Here is a 27199-nt window from a genome sequence, read left to right as displayed (position 1 = left end):
TTCAGGTTATCTTACTCCTACCCTTTAAATTCATGTTACCTTTGTCCAGAGGCTGTTGACAGGAATTACTTTTGGGGTTTAGGTTTTTATTTAACCTCATGTCTTTTCTCCAACCTGGTCTAAAACCGGCTAGTTAAACTCCTGTTGCCGTTAAACTAGTGTTTAGGTTTAGTTTCAGCAATTTAGAATGTAGGTGAGATGAATCCTGGGTGTGACCCTGCTATCCCATTCACTAGAAAAACTAATAATATACATTATGGTATAGAAGAGCTGAATCTTTAAATTAGGAGGCAACTTTCAGGATTGCTAGTAAAATGCAGATTTTTTAATTTATGTGTAAAAATGTAAATTTTAATTGATATGTAGATATATATTAGCTCTGTTGTCTTCTTTGCTTGACAGAAACCTTCAAAAATTATGTATCACTCAATGCAATGCACAACTTTTTCTCCTCTTGTATTTTTAACTTGGCAGAAAATATAGAAACAACAGACTCCCAGGTGAGTAAAGACAATTAGGTATTAATCAAATCTCCAGTATATTCTAATTTGACACTAATTACTTTGTTATAATTAATTAATAAATATTTAATTTGGCCTTGAGCATAGACTGCTTGTTTGTTCCTGTAAAAACCAAGCATGAAATCTTTGTTTCTTGAAAATTGTTCCCTGGGAGGGTGGGCAGGCCCTGGCACAGGGTGCCCAGAGCAGCTGGGGCTGCCCCTGGATCCCTGGCAGTGCCCAAGGCCAGGCTGGACATTGGGGCTTGGAGCAGCCTGGGACAGTGGGAGGTGTCCCTGCCCATGGCAGGGGTGGCACTGGATGGGCTTTAAGGTCCCTTCCAACCCAAACCCTTCCATGATTCATTGATATGACTCCAGATTTTGAAAGTATCTAAAGTTCCTTTATCTAAATTGGAAGATTTGGGCATTTCTTGCCAGGAGAGTTGTTTTACCTGGTACCATCCTGAACATCCACAGAGGTTCACACTCACTTCCAGTCAGCCTGGGGAGATTTCTGCTCCTTTGGTGCCCACATACCATTTTCTTTTTCAGCAGAGGGATGTAATGTGATTCCCACAGTACCACCCACACCCAGTTTCAGATAGACCAGCAGCCATGAATAGGGATGATAAAATATGTACAGGACAGGTTAAAACTAACAATAGTAATCTAGAAACGCAGGAAGCTCTGAATGTGATTTCACCTCATAGACCTGTATCAGTTGCTGGCATTTCTGAGGAACATTCCTAACCTTTAAAATCAGAACACTGGCTTGTACAAGGTCTTTAACTGGTGAACATTTCTCCTGGATATTCAGTGCCATTCTAAATGACCATACAAATAGATTTGAATTTTATTCAACATCATCCTAAATGACCATCCAAGTATATCTGAAGTTTCAAATGGTTATTTTTGTCCTGTATTTATGGTTATGGACTACCTTTTAACTCCTACTGCCCTTGATATTAATAACAGATGTATGCAGAGATTAAAGACAGGTGTTCCTTTTTTCCCTCTCATCCCTCCTGCTAACATCTGAAAGCCTTGTTCACCTCCTCTCTGTCTAATGATTAGATATGAAAATCAGATAAGCTCACTAAGCTTTCATACTTACTTGAAAGGAATAAAAGAAGTGAGTTCAATAATATGAGGCTTTAAACTCAATTCCTTTGGGAATTAATTTTTTCCCTTATTCTGTACTATGGAGGTGGGGTGGAGTTCCTGTAATTGCTGAAGCTGTAACTGGAATCGTTTGTTAATCTGTCGCATTGAATGCAATCCCTACTGGCTTTCATGAGTGATAAATACCAGAAAAATCTGGAACTTATGACTTAACCAAGCAGCCTGGGTTATGTATCTGTTCCTGAGCAGTACTGTTACTTTAGTGGTACAGTGGTCATATATGAAAATCCTCCTTTTCCCAGAGTCCCAACACATCCCTCCACACTCAGCCTCCCGTGCCCTGCCCTGTGTGTGTATGTAGGGTTTGGCTTGTTTTTTTAAAAAGGGCCAAAGTGAAAAGATGAATGAGCCAAAAACATCTTCATAATCTACGTTCTATGCCCTTGTAACACAGGAGGAGAAATCACTCTTGTACAGAGATGCAGGCATTAAACTGAAACTTATTTGTTCTTTGCAAGGCAGTTTGATATTTGTGGGTAATTGACATCCTGTATCTAATATCAAATTCTGTTATTCTTCCTGTTTCTTCTGTCCTAGCCAGAGGATCAATAGCTATAGTCAAATTTAAACAGCACAGGATCCACATACACTACTGTAGTTGATCAAAGCTTTGTATAAACAGGGCAGAAAGAGCCTCATTCCCTTGTGCTGCCCTACAAGGTGGAAACGAATCACCTGTAGTATGATTATAACTTAGGCTGAAAGGGACCTCTGAAGGTCATTTGATCTGACACCCTGCTCAGAACAAGTTGAGCAGCACATTCTAGTGCTTCCCAAAAGCTTTATATGGAAAAAAAAAAACCCAAAAAACAAACCACTTTAAAAATCTCTTATTGAGAGGATTTGTGTAAAACTTGAGCATTCCTCTCCTGTAACTCATTCTTTCACAATGAACAAATGAAAGAGTAGCTTTATAAATAAATCCTCAGTGAAAGGTGCTGCTTGTGTGGGCTCACTGCCATGTTAGGGATGGTCTCTGCTGCTTCCAGTCCTCTGGGGGGAGGCAAATTTTGATATTGCTCCACAGTTTCAGTGGGAGGAGTTTTGTTAGGGAGGGTCCTATTTTTCGGACAGCAGTTGGAGCAGATGCACAGGATGCACACAGTGTTTAGGGGGTGATTTAAAATGTACTGCACTGCTTATTTTGAGGGTTTGTTCTTATTGCCAGGATGGTTTATCTGCAACAGAAATCAAAATTACTTGTTTCCAAACACTGCCAGTGCAGATGTTTTCCACAGAATCCAGTGCAGAATTTTGTCCTGTATGTTAGATAGCATTTATGTGCCTCAAATATTATTCCTTTGTTTTTCTAGAGCAAAACTTCACACTGAATTACTCTGATGTCTCTGGCTTCCCAGAGTATGTCAGGATATCTTTTGCTTTGCAGTAAGAGGAGCAAGTCAGAGCTACGCAAAATTTGATGAAAGCACAGCCCAGGATCTTTCTATAGTCTTGAAAAATAGCTTCTGTATTTTTTTCAGGATACTGTTTATTTTTGTGTGTGTCTGTGGAGCAAAGGGAGAGCACCAGCAGACATTGGAACAACTCTGAGAGAAGACTTCCCCTTACCTGCTGCCCACTAACTCCTCTGCCCCTCTGGTACTTTTAGGCTTCCTCAATTTACTTTTCACAAGTAGCACTGCCTTTTGGGCCATCCAGGCAGATTTTAAGCAATGAATAGGTGCTTTTCTAGGGAAGCATTGGTGACTCTGGAGTTTGGAAGGGGAATAGATGCCCCTGCAGCTGGGTGTTGGGGAAGCTCAGGTAAATTGAGAGCTCCTTGAGGAAGAACCAGTGAATTTAGGCACCCACCGAGGTTCAGCAGGGCCATGAACAAGGCTAACTGGATCAGAGACTGTGATTTGGTCAATTCTGTGAGCCTAAAATCCCCTTTAGGGAGGTGGCATCCTAACTAATTTTTTGTCTCCTGTGGTTTCTCTGGGCCTCACATCTACATAATCTGTTATATTTTGGAAATGCACCAACTGCAGTCACTGTATTTAACACCTGTGGGTATTTGTGCCTGATTTGGCAGGGGAGGGCACAGAAAGGGAAGACAGATTGCTGCATCCATTCGAAGCAAATAAAAGTATGGATTACTGAATACAGAATCCATTTCCCCTGCTGATACCCAGGTGATAAATTGTAACTCAGATGCCAGAGCTGAATAGGAGGGGATTTCTGTGTTTCATATATTCCTCCTAATCAATTATGCATCTCTCAGCTAGAAGGGAAATATTCTTATCCCAGCACAGACTTTGCTCCAAATATTACTTTATTATCTGATTGTCAGACAAACAAGCCAAGTAATAAATTGATTTTCACAGAAACCACAGTAGGTGAAACCAGTGTGTCAACAGAGAGCCTTTTGAAAGCCGTGTGACAAACAAAAGCACAAATTGAGCTTGTGAGGTACCACACAGTCCCTGTGACTTGCTATGGGACCAGGCAAAGAGGGGCAGGAAATGCCAACTGTTTTGGTAAAGTATTTATTTTGGTTAGGACATAGAAAGTTGCTTTAAAATATCTGCATATTAATAACAAGTATGGTTGAGAATTAACCCTCCTCGCACAAAATAAATATATATGGATTCGTCAAGGCTCCCAGTTGTACTTTTTCTTGATGTTGATAATGAGAACAAGTTGAAATGGTTTTTGTTAATATGCCAGTTCCGTTCAGATGGGATCAGAGTCCTGCAGCATGTGGTGCTCAGCTGTGTAACTCAGCAGTGCTCTGCTGATCTTCTCATTCTTCTGACAAGGCAGTGAAGAATCAGCATCACTTGTCAGCCTGAAACACTCTATTTTCTTTCCTAAGTCCTCCAAGGTTTTTTCACAGAATCATGGAATAAGTTGGGTTGGAAGGGACCTTAAAGCCCATCCAGTGCCACCCCTGCCATGCCCAGGGACACCTCCCACTGTCCCAGGCTGCTCCAAGCCCCAATGTCCAGCCTGGCCTTGGGCACTGCCAGGGATCCAGGGGCAGCCCCAGCTGCTCTGGGCACCCTGTGCCAGGGCCTGCCCACCCTGCCAGGGAACAATTCCTGCCCAAGATCCCATCCAGCCCTGCCCTCTGGCACTGGGCAGCCATTCCCTGTGTCCTGTCCCTGCAGCCCTTGGCAATTGTCTCTCTCCAGCTTTCCTGCAGCTCCTTCAGGCCCTGCAAGGCCACACTGAGCTCACCCCAAAGCTTCTCCTCTGCAGGCTGAACAATGCCAGCTCTGGCAGCCTTTCCTCCCAGCAGAGCTGCTCCATCCCTCTGCTCATGCTGCTGCCTCCTCTGGGCTCTGTGCAGCAGCTCCAGCTCCTTCCTGTGCTGGCCCCAGGGCTGGGGCAGCTCTGCAGGTGGGCTCTCAGCTGAGGGGCAGAGGGGCAGAATTCCCAGTTGAATTGACATGAGAGGTATTTGCAAGCTCAGAACCATGGTTTTTTGGATTTCCTTACAATGATGAAGCTGCAACACTAGGCCAGGAGCACATTTCTTTAAAGTGTTATGAAGACCCTTTGTGTAAGAATTCCCCCAAATTCTTCAATAACAGGACAGATTTAAAAAAAAAAAAAAAAAAAAAAAAAAAGCTGGGATAATAAATATTTTTTGTGCATATATTGTGAGATGACTACATATGAAAATGTCTTGAAGTGCTGAGTATGCCCTGAAGGCACAGGACAAGGTCTTCAGGTGGCTAACATCACTGGATACCACCACTGAAACCAATATTTTAAAAGTCAAGGACCTGTCTCACCAAGTTCTCTAAGTATCTTAAAAACCCCACATTGCTTGCAGCACCTTACCATTACATATTCAGCCTTAAGGACTCTGGATTGTTAATGATGAAAATAATTATGTTTTTAAAGGTACTTTGCAGCAGAGGGTTACTGCAGACAAAGCAAAATGAAAGGAAACACAAACATGGCTTTGGATATATTTGAGAAAATTATAAAACTTCACTTCGTTCTTTATATAAAATTGTTTTAAGGTAAAGCTAAGACAACCAACCAATGGGATATTGCTCCTATACGTTTTTTTTAAAAAAAGTATTGCATGTATATATTCCATTGGCAAAAAATCCAGAATTATCATCATAATTATGATGCATTTATACTTTGGTGTGAATGGCATTGGACCTATAATTTTGGATAATTTAAACAGCTGCTCTTTATTCAGGGGAAATGTTAGTTATAAATAATTATCTGGTTCTACAAAGGCAATTGTTAAAACTAAAGGAGTCTTCACAGAAAACAATCCCACGTCATCAGGCAGAAGAAAGGTTTATGCAAAGCATGGGAGAGCATAAGGGCTTCATTAGTTATTAATTTGTGAAGTGATGCATGTCTGTGAGAGAAATGGGAAGACAAGAAGCATCTGTGTGAGGCAGGAGTGAAAGAGAAATGTCAGAGAGAAAGGGCAGAAAACCAAGGACACAGCTTGAATGGAGCTCTGGCCTTGAAAAAAAGCTTAGCTGGGTTCTTAATTCAAGACTTACATTAAATACAGTAGATTTTGCATTTTACTATTGAATAAACAAGAAAACAAACAAGGTGTCCCTTGGACACCTCCAGGGATGGCCACTCCAAACCTCCCTGGGCAGCCCCTGCCAAGGCCTGAGCTCCCTTTCCATGGGGAAATTCCTGCTGCTGCCCACCCTGAGCCTGCCCTGGCCCAGCCTGAGGCCGTTCCCTCTCCTCCTGTCCCTGTTCCCTGCGAGCAGAGCCCGACCCCCCCGGCTGCCCCCTCCTGTCAGGGACTTGTGCAGAGCCACAAGGTCCCCCCTGAGCCTCCTTTGCTCCAGCCTGAGCCCCTTTCCCAGCTCCCTCAGCTGCTCCTCCCAAGAGTGACCCTCCAGCACTTCCTTCTGCAAGGAAACATTGGCAAAAAGGCTCCCAGCATGGTCATAGAGAAGCCAGGACAGAGGAGATTCTGCGGCAGAAGTTTATTTGTTCCCTTCTGACAAAACCCTTTATTCAGACAATATTGCTCACTTCCCTAATATAAATATGTAATGGAATGTGTCGGGATTTTTTGGTTTGTTTTTTTTTTTTTTTTTTTTTTTTTTTTTGTTGAGCACAAGAATTGCAAAGCTAAACCTGTATTTTTTCACTGAAGACGATTTCCTTGACAAGTTCTACATTTATTGGCCACTGGAAATACTATGACCTTACATGTTAACAGCTATCTAGTGGGCACTTGTTTAACTGTTTGGCACTGAATTTGAAAATTTTATAGCTTTTGTTAGTGCCTCAGACCGTTAATTTAAAGTGTTATGCCATTTTAGAAGATAATTATGTTTTGTGAAAGGAGCCTAAATGGAAATCAGTTCGTCTGGGGTTTTTTTAATCTAATGAATAATTTAAGCCCTCAAATCAAGTCCATGCTGCATGCAGAGCCACACCCTTATTAGATGTGCTGAATATCTATGAAAGATCCATTCAGGATCTGTTAATGGCATTGACAGGCTGAAGGGATGAAATAGAGAATGTTTTCCTATTATTTGTGTAACAAATTCCTGTGAACATGTAGATATGGTGATGCTTAATTATTTACAGTTCAAGTTAATTTTCGAAGCAAAGCTCATTAATTTTTGCAGTGCTAGGAACTCAGTGTGTTGTTGCAGTGAAGATATTAAATTAAAATACCAGATTTTGGCAATTAGGTATTATTCTCATGAGACAGCAGGGGTGTAGCTAAATATTATTATTTACTTTACAATATCATAATTACACCTACCAGAGTTTGATCCTGAAACATGATTAACGCAAATTTTCAACCATGAAAAAAAAAAAAAAAAAAACCTGAATATTTTTTAGGAAGATAGAAATAAATAAAAAATAGAAAATTAAATCAACTGCAAATTACTTTTTTCAAGAAATATGAAACATATCACATGAACTCCTGAAAAGGGACTAACAAAGACAGAGTATTATTTAAGTAACATTCAGTTAAAAGCTCCCCTTGTAAATCTGTGTATGAATAACAGTGCTGTTCATGGAAGTCCCAAGCTTTTGTGTATGAAGGAGGTAAATCTTTAAGCTTGTTTTTCCAAAAGATGTTGAGTTCCAAATATGGCACCTATTTGTGTTATTTTGGTGATATACAGAAACCATAATTCTTGTTCTATAGAAGATTCTGAAATTGGGTAAAACAGAATATACACAAGTCATTGAAATTAAATTGGCACAGCTCTGAAAAAATTCGAATGCAACAATCTTTGGTTAAAAAATTTTAGAGAAAGACATTATTGTGGATTTGTCATTATTTAGACGAGTAAGTAAAAGCGGTGTGCAAGGTGGCCTCAAAAAATAATGAGTCCACTCTAAACAGCTGTGGATAAAGAAGAAAGAAAAACAATCTCTTCCTTTTTTTCTGATAAAAGGTAGAGTACTAAGGAATATTTGGTTGTGACTTGTGGAGAGCAAGAGAAGTTAAATACTTAAGCCAGGTCTCCTTCACATGTCTGATGTGGGACAGGTGGGACGAATTTGTTTAGAAATACATTTTTGTTGTAAGATTAGTTATTCCTGTCTGTACATCTGTGAGTGAAAGACTTCAGACTTCACCATTACCAAACCAAAACTGCAACTTTCAGTTATAAAACTGTGGGAGTCAGAGGTGAAAGCAGAAGAAAGGAAATACTCCCACAACAGGATTTTCTGTTTTGCCACAGTGACTCAAGCAATTTCTTCCTGAAAAGAACCAGTGTTTAATTTGACACTACATAAAGATTTGGTTGCAAAAAGCCCCAGGGATGCTGGTGCTCTTGGTGATGCCCAGTGTGTTGCCTGGTTGTGACAATCCACCCAGAAACATGAGGGAAGTCCCAGTGTGGCCCTGAAGCTGCAGCCATTCAGGCTGGCCTAGGCTTGGGCAGTGTCAGTAGAGTGAGGGGAGGGAGGACCTGCCCTTCATGGAGACTTCTCTCTGCTTTTATGGTGAATTATAAACGAGTTGTAAGTGAGGAAGGGCTGGAATGTTATCTTGATGCTCATGTACAGTGCATCCCCAGGTATGGGTGGAGGGGCATGGGGAGAGAGGCTGGTTCTGCCTGCTGATAATTATCGACCCTGCTTTAAATGGATGCCTTTTCATCTTTCCCTGTTGCACCCAGTTATGTCCTGTTTAAAGCCATTTCACTTACTGCTTGGAAGGGAAGCAGCTCTGCTCGTCCTTGCATAACTCTCACCAGGGCTTCAGCATGGGTACCTGAGTTATTACTGTTAACTTTCACAGGTTACCGCTGGGGAGGGTCCCAGGTGCTGGGAATGTGGGCTGGGAAGAGGATGACAGAGTGTATCATGTCCTTCTGTGATCCCTGTAGTGGTTTGGTCCAAAATACTCATTACTGTTTATCTTCTGTGAGATAAGAATTAGGAGAAAAGCAAAGCAGGCACCAACTTGAAAGAATATAAAGAAGTTTATTAACAGACCTAAAAGAAGGGAAAAAAAAAAAAAAAATTATACCACCTTCAGAACTCTCCTCCTCCCCCCACCTTCCTCCCTTTCCCACTGACAATGTAAAAAGACAACCCTTAAGATGTTCAGTCTGTTACCACTTCTATAATAACCTTGTTCAGTCCATTTAGAAAGAGAAGTCTCTTCTTGCTCATGCTATGAACACATTATCACAACGAGACAGCCACCCACTCCCAAATATTGTTCAGTCCATTTAGGAAGAGGAGTCTCTCTGCCTGCGTGTGAGTCCTTTCCCCCGACTTGCAGCTTTTCCCACAACTGCTTTCAAGGGTCCACTCTTGAAGGTTTTTGGGGCACAATTTTAAGGTTGAGCTGTTCAGAAACAAAAGTTCTCTTCACCCATCTCTGGGAGCATTTCATCTCTAAGAACAGAGGCCCTCCTCCTTCCCTGGGAGCAAAGGGTCTTCCTCATCTTCATCTTTAGGACTGTCTCTGGGAGCATCTCTAGGAACTGAGGTTTTCTCCTTTCCCATTTGGAGCAAAAGTCCTCATCGCTTCCATCTCTCCCTGTCCAAACTTCTCATGAAATTACAGCTGTGTCAGCATCTGCCTATCTCAGTGCAGGTGCTTTTGCTTACGAGTTGAACACTCCACCCCCCAGATCTTCATGGAATTACAACAGGACACTCTGATATATCATAGCTTCACAACAGAATTTCAGCTTTAAGCATCTCCTCTCTCTCTTCCCTCAGGTTTTCAGCTCTTCACAGCAGTAAAAGGGTTAATCTCACCTCGGCCTTGCAGCTTTGCAGCTGGAATGTTGAATTTTTCTTATCGCAGTGGAGAGGGGGGAGAGCCGAGCCGCTCCGGCTGCCCACGGCAAGGCAGTGGGGGGGGTTCCACGGCTGGAACAGGTCCATGGCTTCAGGATGGCCGTGGCCCACTGGCCCCCACACGGGGCCTGCAACCACCTGTCCCAGCACCAGAAACGAGAGAGAGAGAGATGGGGGGAGTTTGTCTATTCTTAAGTGTGTATCACAGAGGTGGTCACAACTTTAAGTGGCTTAGAGAATTGTCTATATTCAAACTGGCCGCTGATAGGTTCTGTCAGGTCACAGAGGAAGCTGTAAGCACCCCTTAGCAAGGACATCACCTCCAGGACTATGCTTGCTAACCTATGACAATCCCCTTCACTGGAATCCCTTCAGTGCAGCTGCAGGGTGGGCTCTGAGTGGGAGCCCCAGGCCAGAGCCTGTGACCTGACCAAGATTTGCATGACAAGGATTTGGGGACCTGTGGCATAGCAGGGTGAGGGACACCCAGAGCCAGAGCAGGAGAGCAAAAGGAACCAAAGAAAGTTACATTTGCTGAAATGTCCTGGTCTGGATGAGGTCTGAATGAGCCTGTGGTGATGGTGAGCTCGACAAGGAATCTTTTCTGGGCTCTCAATTGTTTAGCCCTGCATAAATATGTTTCAAGGCATTGCACGACATCAGTCATCCAACATTTTCAGCTTTTTGTTGAGAATTGAGTGAAGAGCTGGTACACAGAAGCCAGCAGTGCTCAGTGCATCAGCTGGAACAGGCCAGGCTGGCTCTGCTGCTGTCCAGACTTCAGTGCAAATGGGATATGTGTGGGAACATCCCGTGCCTGGGCTGTGGAAGTGCTGTGCTGTGTGTGCAAACGTGCAGTGGCCACACGAGCCCCTGCTGTGGGTGTGTGCCACTGCCCAGCCTGCACTGGTGCTTGCAGGGAAGGGCTTGGCAGGAGTGACGGTGCCACAACACTGGCATTTCAGAGGAATGGGGTACAAGTAACCTCTGCCCTCTGCGGGTTATAACTGATTTATCTTTGAGTTTCATCACATGAAGACCCACTTCCTTGTGATTGTTCAGCCTGGAGAAGAGAAGCTTTGGAGTGACTTGATTGCAGCCTTCCAGTGCCTGAAGAGGGCTGCAAGAAAAATGGAAAGAGAGAATTGACAAGGGATGGAGTGCCAGGACAGCGGGGAATGGCTTCAAACTGACAGAGAGTAGGGTTAGATGTGATATTGGGCAGGAATTGTTCCCTGGCAGGGTGGGCAGGCCCTGGCACAGGGTGCCCAGAGCAGCTGGGGCTGCCCCTGGATCTCTGGCAGTGCCCAAGGCCAGGCTGGACATTGGGGCTTGGAGCAGCCTGGGACAGTGGGAGGTGTCCCTGGGCATGGCAGGGGTGGCACTGGATGGGCTTTAAGGTCCCTCCAAACCCAAACCATTCAGTGATTCTGTGATCTTAAACCTCTACTCCATACTTGTTGGAGTCAAAGGGAGTTGCCAACCTGCCTGGTGTTACCAGTGCACAGATACACAAGCAAAGGTGAACCTTGTGCAAAAGAGTTCAAATTCAGGTGCACTGAATGCCAGAGAAATATGTCACCTCACACAGGATTTTTTAGCCGGTAAATGTTTATTAAATTTCTTCTCTCTAATGGAGATTGCCTGTGTATTCTCTTGGTGGTCTATTATTACATTATCAGTTAAGTGTCTCTTGCACCAGTGTGTGTGAGTGGCACTTGTGGTAGTAATTACTTGTGGTTTCAAGGGCGATGTCACATGCATTTAGTGTCTCTGTCTTTGGTGGCAGTTTCATCCACTAAAGTTAAATGGTTTTTTTCACTCAGGGGAATAGCTAAAATCTCCATCTCTGCGGCAGAATTCTCTGGAGTCCTTAAATCAGATCGGTGACATGTACCAGTAACAACAATTTTATATGTGGTAAGTGGAGTGACAAGAGAATTAAAACATATCAGCAAGGTAAAGAAATCTGTCTTAAAAACCTCTGCCAGGCTTTCACTATGAAGAATTTAATCTGTTTTATGTTGAACAGACAAATGTATATTTCAGAGCTTTCTGTAAGTTGGAAGCCAATTCATCCTGTGTGGAATCTATTGGCAGTTGTTATCTTTTTATTATTATCATTTTGGTTTAGTGCATTGCAGTATTATTTTTATTAAGGAAGGAAGGCTTCATGATAATACAGTCATTAAAACAACCTGTGGCTTGGAGCTGTTCTGGTCAGAACATTTAGGTAACAGATAGGAATCAATGGGGACACTGGATTTATATGTGACAATATACCACAGGAGTGGTCTGGAATGTGATTAATTCCTCGCTCTCCACATCTATCCTCCCATGATGACAGCAGCCATTGTCAATCCCAATCTCCCTGCCTTCTCTAGGCATAAACGACTTGTGCTGCTTGCCCAGTGCAGGCAGCTGGAAATGCCAGGGACACAAATAAATCTGTAGCCAGTTATTGTAGCTTGCATCTTTTAATTTGGACCTTTCAGGGCATTTTTGTCTGGCCCAGCTTGTTCAGATCAATGAGAATCATTAATCGATCTTTTTTAAAATTACTTTTTTCTTTGTATTCTAACTACAAGCAAGATCCATCAGCTCATGTGTAACTAACCAAGGAATGTAACTAGTTTTAATGAGCCATTTATGTGGTGTGGGAGAAAAGTTTAGATCCTTTCAGTGAAGAATGTAGGTTCGAGTAAGATAAATTATTTTAACTAAACTCACATAACCCTTAATAAGTACTTCCAGGCTTTACAAAAACCTGTGATTTCAGAAATGAATAAGTATTTATTGAAATAGGACTGCCTTTAAGGACCCAAATGACAGAAATGTAGCCTCAATTCTTTGAGAGCACTTTACTTAATGCAACACAATGATTTCTTGACAATTCAGAAATGCTTAATGAAATAAAAACTCGGTAATTTACCTCTATCCTTGTGATTGGACCTTTTAAAGATTTTTTTACTTTTTACAAGAAGAACTTTCCAAAATCTAAATCCACTGGACTAGAACCTCTCCCATCCACTTGAGCATGATACAGATGATTTTAGAGCCTGGTGATGTGCAGGAGGAAATCCGTGGAACTCTGGGTGCAGCCTGTGTGCTCTGATGGCTCTTGGGTGAAGGCAGAGCCTGTGTGCTCTGTTTCAGAGCTGAAGTGCTGCAGTGCTCCTTTCGCTGTCAGAGTTCAGCTGTGAGCCCTTCCTTGGGCACAGACAGTTGCTATTTCCCACAGCTTTGCCCTTCTCAGTGGAATTTATTAGTGCAGGACATCTTAGACTGCCTGTGTGCATGGTCATGCAGTGATTCAGGAGGACACTGCAAATTAAACTTCACCTTCTCTTCTCACTTGTTTTTTCAGAGCTGTTTCTTGACATATCTTGTACTTCCTCACCTGCATCAGGCTGCAGTCCTATGGGACAAGATCCCATTTCTTCTGTGCACACTTCCCGTGTAGACACAAAGGGTGCAATCGGATCAATTCAGTGGTGTATCTGTGATTCAGGGACGATCCCTTGCAGTTCTCAGCATTATTTCAGAGTATGTGACTTAGGAAAGGACTCACTCGCTGGGGCCCAAGCAAACTGGACCTGCAGCATAAACAGATTTGAGCTGTGCATGACAAAACCAGCACCTCATACCTGGTTGGGAAGTTTGGATTTTTGTGTGATCACAGCATATTTCTTAAGTTCATAGCTTAAATATTGTCTGTTTGCTCACATCTATATTCTTGCATTTATCTTCCATTGGCTAACCCTCACTGGCAACAACTTCTTACACAAATCATTTCTAGTGAATTTATCTAGAATCATGGCGAATTTTGCGGTAAATGATAAAAGTTTACTTGGCCCTAATTTCAAGTGGTGAATTAGCTGATCTCTTCATTAAGTGAGGTGGAGGTTTATTTTCTTTCATCTTTTTTAATAGCATTTCTACAGAACATAAAACATTGGGACTGCGGTGTTTTTTCAGACCCAAATGAGCACAGTGTTTCTTTTACAGCTTTTTTGGGATTGCAGGAGACAAAGTTCATAGGTTCTTGCCCAGAAAATACCCAGGAGACTTCAAAAGGCAGATTTTCTTGCTATGCAAGTAGAAAATTAAGTCCTTATATCAGTTTCTTCGAACACATAATCTTTTCACAATTGCTTTTCTGTGACTGTCAAACACAGTAATGCCACTTTAATTGCATAATGTGAGTAATCAGCATTTCTAGAAAACCTTCCCCTAGACCTGTGTACCTTTTATTTGCTGTTAAAATGAGTTTATTGCTGGTTTATTTTTCACTGCCTATCAAGCAGATGTTGCTCCCTCTCCGAGGGAGTTTTCAGCTTTTCCCAGTCACTCTGGCTTGGTGACTTGCCAGATGTTTCGTTTCTCTGCTGCATTTCAACAAAAGTGCTGGAGATACTGAGGAGCCTGCAGGAGCAACAGGAACACAGAGAATGTTCTTGCTGGGAAGGTGCATCCAAGAGGAAAACGTGAGGAAACCTTGAGCAGAACATTGCACATTCACAAGTGTTCTCTGCACTCGTGTATTTCCACCAGCATCTTCCATTGGCCATGCACGATGGGATCTCAGTTGTTTCCTACTCAGTTCATATGTTTTTCAAACTGAATTAATAATTCAGAACAATTGTGTGTTGGGCCAAAAATCCGTTCATTAGTATTCAGCACTCAAAGCCATCCCCACCGGATGAAGAAGAGAGACAGAAGGAGAAAAAGGCAACCCATATGGAGGATATTACAGAGAAAATGTTTGTAAATATTGAAAAAAGCAAATACCACTACCTCAATTTTAGTGGATTTTCCCAAACTTTCTAACAGGTAGTCATAAAATAGTAATTAGTTGCTGTTTGGTTATGGAATCTTATTGATAAGAAACAAAAGTTGAAGCAAGTTGGGGGGTTTTGTGGTTTGTTTGTTCTATGGGGTGTTTGGTTGGTTGGTTGATTGGGTTGGCTTGGTTGTTTAATACTGGTTTTTTCCTAATGTAGCCTTTAAAAAGAGCTAAATAAAATTTTTAGGAAGTTTGAAACAGAACTGCTGATGGACAGCCCTGGTTTGTTCCCATGTCCTGAGTGACTAGACAGTAAGAAAATCTGCTGCCCAGCCTTGTGTCCTACAAGACTCCGTTCAGTGGCAAGGAAAGGTGTAAAAGAAAATTCTCTGTGCTTTTGATTGGTTTTAATTCAGTTTTACACTTCCCAGAGGTGGATCTGAAGTGGGAACAAATTAAATCACTTCTGCTGGAAACAATTTTTTTGCTAAATCACGTGTTATAACCTGGAGAGAAAACCAAAATTGGGCTGAACTGCAGGGTTCTGTTTTAATAAAGAACAGATGTGGGGCAGTCACTTGAGAGGGATCTGCTGACAAGCTGACCACTCAGTTACTTGTGGACTTTGACTTTTAACTAGATGAACAAAACATAATAATTAAAAATGACAGGAAAGTACTAGGAATTATCCATCTCCAATAATAAAAAAATTCAAAATGATGAAGCAGTGGTAACCTGAAAATACCTGCATTGTGTAAATTAGGTCTGATCACTGTCAAATAGAGGAAAAAAGTGTAAGAAATCTGAAAATTATATTTGATGGATTAATGACAGATGCTATAAACTATGGGTTTGTTTGGTTTCTGGCAAACATATATTTGTTGTTTGTATTGATGCTTGTTTCCTTTAAACCAAAGGAAATAATTCATGGAGTCTGGCATCTTTACAAATAATTAATTTGACTTTCATTTCTGTCTGGTAGAAATTGCTCTACACAAATGTTTTAGGACACTTCATCAGTAGGTAGAGCATCTTTATACCTGCCTCCTTCCAAGAAATTCCTGAAAGCTTTCAGTTTGAAAGATATTACCTATATTAAGGCCTATATTATGTATTAACCAAACCCTTTCCTAGCAAGGTTACAGGTGTAAGGTGTGGGGAAATTAAAATAGATTCTGTAGTTCCTTTTTAAATGATTAATCAAATGTTTGGGTATTTTGCTTTTTTCAGTTCTATCATCACCATTGCCATGCTTAGTCACAAACCCTGGTTTTAATCAATGCACTAAAGCTGTTTTCCCCACTCTTTGGTGCGTCTAAAGATCGTCCAGAGGAACAAAACTTCAATCCGAGGAGCAAATGGCACTATTCCATGTAAATCCTTGCCAAACATACTTTAGCAGAGATTAGGCTGAATAAAACAAGTCTGTGACGCCTTCAAAATTCAAGCCTAATCTCTTTAAGGCTTTGAATTATATTCCCTATACATGGCAGGGGATAATTCCAAAAGCTCTGCTCTAACCAATCTACATGTCATCAATTTAAATCAAATCTCATAATTAAATTACAGATCAAATATTATTATAGTGGTTTCTTCAGGCTTTTTTTGAAAAGACTTTGTGACAATCTGAAATATTAAAGGCCAGAGATGACAGAGCACTTCTGGAAGTGTGATGGCATAAAAACTGGGAATGGCAGGAGTGTTTTGGGCTGCTCCATGGACTTTTATAACATACTTCAGTCAACAGTGGAACACATATCTGTGGATCTCCTATGGAAGTAGAGACATCTATTACGATGTAATTTATACACACCTTGACAGAGGTGTCCAGTATGGGTGACAAAGGGCTGGTAGAATAAACTTGGAATGACATTTCCTTGGAGAGCTCTATGTGGGTGCTTGAACAAGGCTTCTGTGTAAAGGCAGGGTAGGAGCAAGTGCTGCAATTTAATTTATCTCCCATATCCCCACTAACAGGGGTGACTCCCATATCCTGGTGGATGATTAGGGATGGATTTCTGGCCTCAGCTGGCTCTCCTTTTATCCACATGACTTCTCTGATATCCTGGCAGTTTGCAACTGAAACGAACCGTGAGAGAAGTTTCACAGGCTTATCCATGGTTTTGGCCACATTAGGGAGGAGACAGACCTCCTTCTTTGCTGTGTGCCATCCAGGTTCCCTGAGCATGCACACTCTTAGCATTGTAATCATGGAATCCTGGCATGGACTGGGCTGGAAAGGACCTTAAATACCATTTATTTCCACCCCTCCTTGTATTTACAGTTGTATTAATTAATATTCCATTAATGATTGTATTACTTTTGGTCACAACATAGCCCTGTCCAAATACCTGCCCAAGCAACAGAGAGGTCAAGCCACTTGTCCCAGATCAGCCACACAAAGTTTGGAAAAAAGCAATGCCAGCAGCATGTCTGATACTTTAAGCTGATTTGCAATCAATTTAAGTAGAAAGTAAAAAAAAAACAAAATAGGTGTGGAAACATTTGGGAGACCCAACACAGTGCCATGAGTGTGCATAAATTTAACAAATTTGGCTCAGAGTATTCTACAAAAGAATAGATTCTTTATCTTCAGATTTCTGTATCCCTCAGTAATACAAATTTCTTCATATCTGAGCCAGCTACTTCTAAGATAAGGCAAATAAAATTAGACTTCTGCTATAGAGGATCTGATTCCCTAATTGCAAGTGTAAATGTTGCCAGAAGTACTGCTCCCCTGTTCAATTAATAAATCATTAGAAAACACAATTAATAATGGGCTGGATATCTGGTGGTTTGGGCTGCTTCTAGAAGGAAGGTGAGAGGTGAAGAGAAGGCAGCTACAATGCCAGCACCAATGTGAATTTGGGAATATTTTTGTAGGGAACTGGAAAAGAAGGATTCAGCTCTGTTGTGTTATCACACACAGAAGTGGAAAAGTGACATAAAGAGAATCAGATTAAGGACAGTGAAGGACAATAGGGCAAGTGATTTCTATCTCTGTGATGACAATGACATGTCATATCTGATATGAGCCAAAAGCTTCTGCTGATCACTGTTCTCTGCTCACAAACCTTGGGTCAGTCCTGAAGTCTATTTGAAGTTTTCTCTTGGCTGCAATCTCTGCTTGGCAATGTCCCACTTGCAGCACCACAGAGACCTTGCTATGCAGCTTAAATGAAGCTCTGGAATTCTCCAACATAATCTGTCAGCATTATATGCAAGAGCAATACACAAGTGACAACTGCTTTCAGAAATCCTACAGTATTTTGATTTTTTCGCCCTGGCAGGGTTAATGCTTTCTCCCTAAAGTTTTCAGAATGAATCAGTTTAAATCTCAAATGATCGAGAAACTGTGTGGAAGAAAACACTGATCAAAATCTGTGATTTATTGAAATGCAGAATGTTTTAAATCATCAAGAAGAAGTTAGAATTGTAAAGGTGTGGTGTGTCCTAAGGAGTCAGTTCAGTGGTGCTGAGGATACTCAGAGGAACTCCAACCAATCCATGGTGACCCTTCAGGAGTGGGATTAGATGAACTCCTCCTCTTGCAGAAGCCCATATCACTCTTTTGTCTTTGACTGAGAAAGAGAGTTCTTACACACTTTTTTAATGATGTGTTCATGAGAATTTGACATGCAGTGGGAGAGGAACAAGACAAGAATTGGCCTTAATCCAATATAATATAACTCCCTGTGATTTGGGGATAAATGTTCACATTCTGAAGGAAGGGTGAACAAAGCAGTGGATTCTGTACCTGATCCAATGCTAGTTCTTATTTCAAAGTGGGGGCTGTGTCTGCTCACATCAGAGAATCCTGAAAAAATACACAGCATACTTGGATGAGTGGACATGATCATTACTTCCCAAGTAATCAATATGGGCAGAAGTGCCAGGGCAACATGATTGTGTTCAACTCAAGTAAAACTTGAATCATTTTATTATCCAGATTTTTTAAAACATCAATATTAGCAAATACATTCTGAAAAAATAAAACCAGGAACCAGCCCAACATTAAGAGAGGTGATGGCCAAAGAATTACGGTGTGATGAGAAACGTAACTGTGGCTGCTGAAGCACTCTGAATGTTTCATATGGACATTAAAATCCTCCTGACCTGCACCCTTGCCAAACCAAACAAAAAAAAAAAAAAAAAAAAAAAAGGAGGAAAGAGATGGAAAAGAACACAGGACAGATCCTTAGAGTCATCAGCTGTTCAGCCCCAGTATTCCTCCTAAAGCTTTAAGGGAGAGGATTGTTGGAGCGCATCCCGTAAGAACCAACAGGAAGTTCCCATGGTGATCCCCCAGCCTTGGGTGCTTTGGGGTACTAATCCAAGCACTTCCATCTTTTCTCCCTGGAGCTATCCCTAACTCTGGTCCATCAGGTGGAATTACCCAGCCATGCTGGAGAAGGAGTTATTTCAGGGAAGCAGCACCAAGCCTGCTGCCTCAGAAGGAAAATGAGCAAATGAAGTTTAAGAATTCTATCCACAAATGAAGGAATAAAACCTGAAGAGAATTTTGCTTGTCACACTGTGCTAATTAATAGTAAGGGTAAAATTTTTCTCCTAGCATGATTCAGAAAATATTTCTGAATGTCTTTCCAACTGTGTGGACTGATGACCTCTAAATATCAATTCCATGACTGGAAGATTTTAATTTCCTTAAATCCTTAATAAATGACAGGAGAGAGCCATCATGCCTTAACCATCCTACTGCAAAAGCCACTGAGGATCTCTGAAGTCACTGGTGCTAAACTGCTATCCTTGTTTTAATAAATTATCGAGCTTATACCAAAAAAAAAAAAAGCAAAAAAAAAAAAAGCATTAAGGAGTGGAAACAGCAATTTCCTGTGAAACTGCGTATCATGAAATGGGGAGAAGAGGAGGCAGCAATATGAAAATGAAGCATTTCAAAGGTGGAGACAGCACATGGTTTGACACTTCCATTCACCAGGGATATGGTAATTTAAGGTTCAGCTACATTTAAGCCAACAAACTCACTTAAGGGTGAGTGTGAGGCTCATTCTCAGTGCAGGGAGGGATATTTGAATCTCTACATGGTTAACTCAGGCTGGAAAACGTTCTTAAATCTAGTAGTGGGAAGTAGCTACATCTAAGTATGTAAGAACTGGGCTCAGAAGTGTCTTAAGTGCCATTTAAGAATCCTTTGAGCACTATAACAAAATACTCTGTCTATTTTATAGATTGTGAAGTGCTAAAAATCATTAGTTTTAAAAAAGAAAAAGAAAAATTATCCAGTGTCAACCTGAGGTCCAGGTCCTCACACTTAAAAATGTAGCAAAAAATGATCAAGCAAACTAGTCAAAAGCCTTTAAAAATAATTGTTACTTCATCTCCCCAGGGGTGCTGCACAGCCTGGCCCTGCTGGCTGCGGGCCCCAGAGGTCACCCCAGCCACGACTCCAGCTTCAACAAGTCACAGCAAGCCTGAGTGGTAGGGAAGACAAAGCTCTCTAAGGCTTCAGAGTTGTTGGAGACTGAAATAAGAATATATTCAGTAATTCTGCATCGTGAAGCATTTCGTGGCAGTTGTAGTTTAAAGCTGATGTCCCATCTGCACCTTGTGGCCCATCCCAAGGTGAGTGACATCACACTGCATTCCCATCCTGCCATTTTGAGTTCCTTCTCTCCATAAAAGAGGACGTTTTATGGCCCTGTCACAGAGATCCTCTGTGTCAGAGCAGAAAATCCCCCTTTTAACCTGAATGCCTATTAAATCCAAACTAGGCTTGATATGTGATGGTTTTTGTGATTAATACCCTGTAAAGACATAAGCTACTGCAGAGTGTATTGTAGAAGCCCCAAAAAAATTCAGAGTTATAGAAAGTCTGACCTATTTTCAAAGTTTGAGACCTCACTTTTCCATTGTTGAAATAAGCCCTGTATGAAATTTGGCATCAGCAGAAATTGTTCAGATGGATTATTTTCATCTGTCCCAAGCCATATTACATTTGTCCAAATGTTAAAGGCTGCCAGTGACTACAGATTCCCACAAAGCTTATTAAACACCTCCCAGTGCTCAACTTCGAGGCTGGCAGTCAGAATATAAATGATGAGAAAAGTTGCTGCGAAAATGCTGAGGGGTAAAACCACTTGGATTTGATAATCTTGTGGAAGCCACTTGACCCATTTCCTCCAGCACCCTCCATCCCAAGTACCAATCCACTGGAGTGAACACAGAGAGGCCAATGGTGCTCTGCTTAACTGAGCCTCTCTGAAAGCAATCAGTAAACTTCCATCTCCTCCAGGAGCACCAGACATTTACATAATTGTCCCTACTTCCCTCTCTGTGTGGGATCTGCTCTCTTTTCCTAAAGGTTAAGGCACAGGGCAGATGTCTCCATGCTGCTGCTGTTATTAGAGTGCTTTGGCCATCTCATTTCTCAGTGGCTTTTATTGTGCTCATCTGTTCAGCAAGACTGGGTTTTCCAAGGCTCATTTGCTGGTTAATTGCATTCTCAGATCCTCTAAGATGTCTGTAGCACCTGCTCTCCACTTCACAGACTCTTTTGATCTCTCTAGAAATATCCAACTTTGATTATGTGAAAATCTTTCCCAACCGTACGACGTGCCTGGAAAGCAAGTTACAAACTGCCATTGTGACTATTGTGACCTGTGTTAGGATTGAAAATATAATTCTCTGATAAAAAAGCCTGAAATGAAAGGTGCTCCTATTTGCTATTCTGTTTGTGTACCTCTCTGCTGGCTCTGGTTTTCCTTGCCTTACCAAACACTTAGGGAAAACAGAGCATACAGTGAAATATAGGTTGCAGCACGGCGACATGCAATTCAATAGCTCTTGAGGTGTCCAGGGTAGACCAAATTACCACCTGCTGGCAGGGATTTTTCACTTGCAAATGTGCTGAAAACTTGTTTACCTCAACCCTCTCCATTTGTTTCTATCAGGATGCATTTGCAAATGTGAAATGGGTGGTTTCAGACCTAATTGCCTGTTCTGTTTGTACAAATATCCTTCGGTGGCAACAAAGGTTTGCTTTGTGTACCTGAAAGGGATTGCAAACCATTATTGGGGTCTGGTTTGACATTGGTTTCAGAGGAGGAGAAATGTGGAATGCAACATCTCCTTTGTTACTGACTGCATGATTAAGTTATTTAATTGATATCTGTTATCAGTTTTCACATTTTTCTACCAACTTTATGAGGCTATTTTGGGATTTTCTTGCTAAAATGTTTTGAATGTGTACAGTACTGTCGTTTTTAATTTTTTATTTATTTTTTAATGCCTTTTAAATGGGACATCCCACACCTCTTTCTCTTCATGTGTAGTGCTGCACATTTTCAGTTGGAATTTTTCATGTGTTTCCCTCCACGGGTGTTTGCAAAGTTTCAGCCAAGGCAGCACAGCTGTTTCTAAGGCTTAGAAAAACTGTTGTACATCTGAAAGTATTCCGATAATCTAGGTGGTTAACACAGAATTATTTAAGTTTCTCATCTAGTCTAGTTGAGGACCAGTTGAACTCAGCCTTTGGGAGGAGTTGGTCTTACAGAAGAATTAGACATGAGGACATTAAATTCTAATATCACCACAGAGATTATCAGATATTATGAAGTATACAGAAAGTGGGACATGTATTCTCAAATAGAAGAAAATAAGGCTAAGGTGAATTCTAGCACTTCCTGGCTTCTCGGTCTTGATTTTATGAACTTAATATTTATATGAGTCTGTAACTGAGGCCTTTCTGTGTTTAGCACTGATGTTTTGTAGTAGATATTTGTGAATTTGCAGTTCTTGGCCTGTGTATCATCCTCAATATCCCAGTGTACTCTAATTCTGTAAAACTGTTACAGAATGAGAAGTAGACAAGATGTGTTGGAGGAAACAGTGAGAGGAGTAACAAGTGAATTCAGCAAAAGTGACTCCTGCAGGAGCTTTAAAAGGCTGAAGGTGAATGTTTTCCTTTGATAAATGAAGGTCAAACTGCCTGTGCCACCACTAATGCAGTGGCTGCTCTGTGGGATGACAGATCTCTGCGCCTGCTGAGGTGCAGTGCTGAAGGAAAAGCTTAGACACAACACTGCTCCCCCTGAATTCAGCTGAAAACCCAAAGGTTCTGTGCTCAAAGCTTCCAGAGTGCCCCCAAAGCACTGAGCACTAAGGTTTGTACTCAACGCCGCTGGATTTTCTACCCTCCTCAAAGCTGACAGCTAATTTTGATCATTTAGTGATAATTCAAGGTCTGCTGAACAAGCCCTTCAAGCTGACTTGCAAAAACCTTGCAAATTTACTGAGGCTTGTGCTGCAGAGCAAATTTTTTTAAAATAAATAAATAAATAACCCCCCACCAGATGCCACTGAGGCTCCAAGTGCCAGAAAATGTAAACTGGTCTGAGCCTGAAATTCATTAAGACCGCAGTGCCTCTGAGCCAGTGTGCAGAGGGCGATTGCTTTCCATGGCCCTTCTGCTGCAAACAGATTTGGACAAGTCTCACTTTAGACTCCTGTGGATACTCTCCCATTTTGATGTTGGTATTTGTGTATTTGAAATCGTGAACATTCCTAATGCACACTGATTCAGTCCGAGAAGCCTGGATAATCCAGTGACTGCAGGGAAGAGGATGAGAGAAAGTTATTTAGATCCTACGGGCTTTTATTTTTTCTTTTCTTCTTGTCTTTTTAAAATAATTATATAGGCAGAGAGATGTTGTGATGTGTAAAAAAAAAAACCCATAAAAATCAGCATTCTGTTCTGGCTACAGCACTTCACCAACATTGGACTATCTTATCTTCCAAGTCAGGTTTCAAACAAACCTATTTCATAGGCAATAGGTAAACAAAATGCATTTGTTTGTAGCAGTTGGGGAGCTGAGAAATTCAGGAGTTTGTGTGAAAGCATTCTGTTGTATATTCTCTGAGGGGATGAAGTAATAATTAATTGCAAGTAATCTGTCATATTTAGTGTTTCTTAATCATGAGCAGACCCTGACTCACCCACAATACAAGAAATTATTTCATTATTGAAGTATAAATTTTCATTGGAGACTGGGGTGTTTTGTATTAGACACCGATTTGAGAGAAAGACACAAATAGAGGTTTAATCAAAGGATTGTTCATGTTGAAAAAATGAGGAGAGATTTCATTAAACCACTCAGCTCCTGTGGGAAGGAAAGGGTCAATAACACTGAGAACCTGCTGCACCTTTCCTTGTGTAGTGGAGAAAAAAAACCCAGTTTTTCAGAATGGATGTGTTAAACCTACTTGTCCTTTTCCTGCCCCTCCATCCAAAAAATAAGTTGCTTGCTTGGATTCCAAGGTAATCGAGAAAATGGAGCAAGGATGGACTTGGCAGGGGTTTCATTTGTCCCTGCCACCCACCTCTGCCTCCCTCACCAAGTCCTCTCTGCTTGTGTTTGTGTTTACACTCGTGCTCAATAGCAACCAAAACCACCTCTTTAAAATCAGCTGTACAAGTTGTAAATGTCTTTCAAAATCTGGTAAGTGATGAAACTAAAAAAAACCCAGGATGCTCTTTGTCGTTTTCTCCTTGCTTCTCTTTCTGATTATGATGCCAGAAAGAGATTTTGTCTCAACTTTCATTATTGTGAAGCAAAGACAATTTGCTCTCAGAACACACCCAACAGCCTGGGTTGTTTTCCTCTCATTATGTGATAGGTTAATTGAGCAACTTTGCTTTGATAGGCAGATCAGGTTGGGAAGGGGAGTGGTGTTTTCAGACTGTGAAGGGTTCCCTCTGGGAGTTTAACTCCATTGGTGCTGCACTGAAAGGATTTGTCACTAAATATGGGACTACTTATGGAAAGTATTGCACTATTAATTTATAACTTCAACTCTGAACAAGTTTTAAAATCTCAGATACTTCAAACTGTATTTTCCCCTTTAAAAACATGATGGTGCATGTCATATTGGAAGGAAAAAGACACTCAAGTATTTCATAGTGTTCTGAAAGTGTGGATTTGGTGAGGAGGCTGGAATCAAGACCAAACTCCTTCTCAAATGAAGCAGCTGGTCATCAAACATATTAGATGTCCAGACTAGACACTTCTAATAATAACTGAAACCAGCCTGGACACTTTTACTCCTGGTTTTGCACTGGGATATTTTTTCTGGGAAGCCATTTGCTGCCCTCAGTGCTTTGTGCTGCCCCTCCCTACCCTGGCACATTTATAGACCCTCCTTATGGCTCCTTGGAGGCGCACTTTGTCAGAGATGCAAATATGAAGATGGTTTGAAGATGCAGGATGCAGGTAGGTGTGATTAGTAGGGCAATAAAATGTTCCCAGAGGGGATGTGCTGATGCAGCACTGGCACCTGCTGCATTTTTCCTTGGGAAAGAGAAGGCAATTGCCCTCCACTGCTATTGGATTTCTGCTCTGTGCTGGGATTACAGAACAAAATGTGTTGCCCTGAGCTCAGGAGCTTCTCCATATCTGTGTTTTGATCCTTGCTAAGCTATTAATATTTATAAGATTCGAGGTCATGTCACACTGATCATGAGGTCTCCCGCAACACAGTGGGTGGTTGGCAGGGATTCCCTGGTTGGAGTAAGTCCAGTCTGAATGAAAGGGGGCTGTGACCCAGCAGTATTTTCCTGGCCCAGTCAATCTCTCCAGAGGTTAAAGATCCAAGATAAGGCAGTGTAGCAGCACTTCTGCTGTTCTGATTGCTCTCCTGTCTTACATCTCTTCATAAAACTGCATTTTTTGTTAAAGCAATACCCTCCATGAAAAAAGGTGATTTAGCACCTGTATAAATTCAGAAGAAGAACAATAATGTTGGCTTTTTGCAGCTTTGTTTTGCAATAAAACATCTCTTGATAGATATGTTTGAACAGAATTCCATTTCTTTAAAGAAATGTCAAAATTATCTTGTATTGATTTCTCTGATTGCAGTAGGTGTATGCAGTGCTGTAGCTATTCCTTTGTTACCGAACAGATTGGAGGTTCTGGCTTTTGGAAGGCTGAAAGTTATCCTGCAAGGCAGATGAAGCCATTCCTGTAAAATAAATAAATGCTGGAATCAAAGCAATGGACAAAGAAATGAGCTGAGGAGAAAGGTATCTATTATTTGGTGCACAGGCACAGATAGAAACCCTGCTGTCACAGATCCCACAGGGGCACCTGCACAGAGCCACATCCTAACCCAGGGCTTGGACAGTTCAAAGCAGACAAAATCAGCAGCTCCTAAAAAGCACTCAAAGGAAGGATTACACAGTTTGGGGGATGCAACTGCTGCCCAGAGAGATGAAGTGATTTCACCATGATTTACACAAAGGGATTTTAGGGAGAAAGTTTTAATCTGCATCTCCCACAACTTGAGTGTAATGTTCTTGAGGAGCCATTCTACCAGGTAATATTTGCTTTAGAAATGTAAATATATAATTAAAATTCTGACATTAGTTATATGATGCTTTTTCTGGTCTTAAAATCAAGAGTCAAACAGGGTTAGAAGGGAAAAAGGGATTTTACCTTGGTATTTATTTTAAGGATCCTTAGGTGCACATGTCCAGGTTGAATGCACCTCCATGCACACTGCAATGCACACCACACAAAAGATCTGGTATAACGTTATAGGTGTTACTAATTAGCAGATCTATCAAAGATTCCCCAGTGAGAGGCTCAAGTGAGCCCCCCTCCCCAAGGAACCTTCCCCTGGATGGTTCTACCTTGGTTTACAGAATGTGTTCTGGAGAGGACCTTGGGGTCTGGGGCACACTGATCCCTAACTACAAGGCTTCTAAGATGTTCAGTGTCCCAGCTTGACAAATAAGTCTAAGAATGTAGGCAAAAAGCACTAAGAATACAGAAGTTGTAAAAAGGTATAAAAGGGGTATAAAAGGCAAAAAAATCATATCATCATGGCATCAATATGTGCTTTTTTTCTCTTTTTGTAAACGTGTTATTTTATGAGAAGAACTTGGTAAGTAGGGAAGAAGAAATCTGCTATTTTCCTCCTTATTATGGAATCATAGAATTTTTTTGTGTTGGAATGGACCTTAAAAATCATTTCACTCAAACTATGGAATGGAATTCCAACAAAGGGACACCTCCCACTGTCCCAGGCTGCTCCAAGCCCCAATGTCCAGCCTGGCCTTGGACACTGCCAGGGATCCAGGGGCAGCCCCAGCTGCTCTGGGCACCCTGTGCCAGGGCCTGCCCACCCTGCCAGGGAACAATTCCTGCCCAAGATCCCATCCAGCCCTGCCCTCTGGCACTGGGCAGCCATTCCCTGTGTCCTGTCCCTGCAGCCCTTGGCAATTGTCTCTCTCCAGCTTTCCTGCAGCTCCTTCAGGCCCTGCAAGGCCACACTGAGCTCACCCCAAAGCTTCTCCTCTGCAGGCTGAACAATGCCAGCTCTGGCAGCCTTTCCTCCCAGCAGAGCTGCTCCATCCCTCTGCTCATGCTGCTGCCTCCTCTGGGCTCTGTGCAGCAGCTCCAGCTCCTTCCTGTGCTGGCCCCAGGGCTGGGGCAGCTCTGCAGGTGGGCTCT

Source organism: Coloeus monedula, assembly GCF_965178545.1.
Source record: "Coloeus monedula genome assembly, chromosome: 13".
In the NCBI taxonomy this organism is placed as follows: Eukaryota; Metazoa; Chordata; class Aves; order Passeriformes; family Corvidae; genus Coloeus; species Coloeus monedula.
Note: the sequence above shows the minus strand (reverse complement) of the source record.